Source organism: Austrofundulus limnaeus, unplaced genomic scaffold, assembly GCF_001266775.1.
Source record: "Austrofundulus limnaeus strain Quisiro unplaced genomic scaffold, Austrofundulus_limnaeus-1.0 Scaffold1707, whole genome shotgun sequence".
In the NCBI taxonomy this organism is placed as follows: domain Eukaryota; kingdom Metazoa; phylum Chordata; class Actinopteri; order Cyprinodontiformes; family Rivulidae; genus Austrofundulus; species Austrofundulus limnaeus.
Window position 1 is genome coordinate 32,582 of NW_013954109.1, and position 2,691 is coordinate 35,272.

Genomic DNA, 2,691 nt, shown 5'->3' on the forward strand with positions numbered 1-2,691 from the left:
ACCCCCTCCAACCACCCTCTGACATTTTCTGCGGACACGGCCCTGACTTGCTGGGGGGCTACTGTACTTACAGTACATTCACGTGTCTCCCCCTGCAGGCGGAGGAGCGGCATGGCAACGTGGAGGAGCGGCTCAGGCAGCTGGAGTCGCAACTGGATGAGAAAAACCAAGAGCTTGCAAGAGTATGTGTATGTGTGTGTGGCCTTGTTCTTGCTACTTAGTGGGGACAATTTCTCAGGAAAATGCAACCTTTTGGGGACCGGATGCTCCTTGTGGGGACCAAAGCCCGGTCCCCACAACTTCGGAGGCTGATTTTGGGTGGGAGTGTTAGGGTTAGGACCAAGGAGTGAATTTATTTTAGGTTAGTTTTAGGGTCAGGTTAATACCTGTGAGGTTAGCCTTAGGGTTTGTGGTCAGGGTTAGGATATAAAATTAAAAATAAAATGAATGGAAGTCAATGGAAAGTCCCCACAAGCTGAAGAAGGAGGCCTGTCTGGCATTGCTGGCTGGTAGGACTCCAGAGGAAGTTGAGGAGTTTCTGCAGGACAAGCCCTGACTGTTGCTGAGGCAAAAGCTCAGATGTGGGAGGAGTTTGGTTGGGCCTTAGACAAAGAATTTTGTTTGGTTTTGAAGAGATTCTGGGGGTGAGTGAGATCAGTCCTAATTTCCTCAGGCCTCTGGATGTTGTGGGGCTAACCTGATTGACACGCCTTTGCACCTTTGTGTGGCATACTGGGGTGGTGGTTCTCCTCTTTGAAAAGTGGGGCCGGAGGGTGTGCTCTAATTACAGGGGCATCACTCTCCTTAGCCACCAGATAAGATCCATTCTGGGGTACTAGATAAGAGGGTCTGATTAATGTTCGAACCTCAGATTCTGGAGGAACAATGCAGGTTCCGTCCTGGCTGTGGAACACTGAACCAACTCTTTACCCTCACTAGGATCCTCAAGGGGTTGTGGGAGTTTGCTAATCCAGTCTACACGTTTTGTGGACTTGGAGAAGGCATTACATCTTGTTCCTCAATGTTCACTGTGGGGAGTTGTGTATGGGATTGTGGACCAATTGTTACGGGCCATTCAGCAAGCGGTGTGAGAGTTTAGTTCGTAATTCCGGCATTAAGTCGGACCTCTTCAGAGTGGGATTTGGACTCTGCCAGGGCTGCTCGTTGTCACTGATTCCATTCATAACTTAAATGAACAGAATTTCTCAGTGCAGCCAGGAGGCGGAGAGAGTCTGGTTCGGTGGCCTCAGAATTCCATCTCAGCTGGTTGCAGATAATGTGTTATGATTTTTGTCTGTGTTAAGTGTTTTTATTTTTAGTTTCTGTCATGTTCATGTTTCCTTCCTCCTGTCTTGCCTTTGCTCCAGCCCCACCCACTCACACCTGATCCTCATGTTTCTCCCTCAGGTGTTTTCTGTTAGTAATTATTGTCAGTGTATTTAAGCCCTGTCTTGTCTCTATGTCATTGTCGGTTCATTGTTTGTATGTTCATGTTGGATTCTTGTTYTGCCCTGGCTTTCTTGTTCTTGTATTTTTGCTAGTCCCCTGTTTTTTGCCACCACGTTGGCTTTTTATTTAATAAACTTTTTGTCAAACTTTCTAGCCTGCCTCCCTGCCTGCAATTGGGTTCACCCTGCCTCCTAGCCGTTACATAATGTAGTTCTGTTGGCGTCATCACTGATCACATCACTTGATATTCAGCTCTTACTGGAGCAGTTTGCCATTGAGCGTGAAGTGGCTGGGATGACAAATCTGAGGCCATGGTCAGAAAAAAGTGGACTGCTATCTCTGAGTTCGGGGTGAAGGTCTGCCTCATGTGGAAAGTTCAAGTATCTTGGGGTCTTGTTCACAAGTGAGGGAAGAATGGAGCGTGAGATTGATAAACAGATTGGTGCAGCTTCTACAGTTTTGTGGACTCTTTACCGATCTGTTATGGTGAAGAGGGAGCTAAGCTGTAAGGCAAAACTCTCTTTTTACTGGTTGGTCTATGTTCCTTGTCTTTGGTCACAAACTTTGGGTAGTGACTAAAAGAATGAAATCGCAGACACAAGCGGTCAAAATGTGTTTTCTCTGCAGGGTAGCTGAACTCTCCCTCAGAGATAGGGTGAGATGTTCAGTTAACAAGGAGAGACTCAGGGTAGAGCTGCTACTCTTCCACATCCAGAGGAGCCAGTTGAGGTGCATCTGGTTAGGATGCCTCCCTGGGGAGAGAAGACCCCAAGGAAGGCCCAGGATATGCTGGAGATACTATGTCTCTCCTGACTGGGATAGCCTTGGAATCCTTCTAGAAGAAGTGGTAGAGGAAAGAGAGGTCTGCACCCCCTTCTCAAGCTGCTGCCACCAAGACCTGACTCTGGGACAAGCAGAAGACAATGGATGGATGGATGATGGATATATGATCAGGGTTGCACATAAAATCTTTGGTCTGGTTCTCAGGGGAGAACCTAGGGTTGTTGCTTGGTGCTCGTATTTTCCTTCACTCATTTAACACATTTATCGAGAGGGGCGTCAGGACATCTAACGTCCCCCTGTTCTGTTTTATGACTCCTATCAGCTGCAACGTCTCAGGACATCATGTTAAATCAGTCCAACAAGTTTTTAATTTTATTCTTTTACTCTGCATAAATTTTGTAAACTACCTAAGTGGCAGAGGGGCCGGCTGTATGTCATATAAACATGTAGGGGTAACCC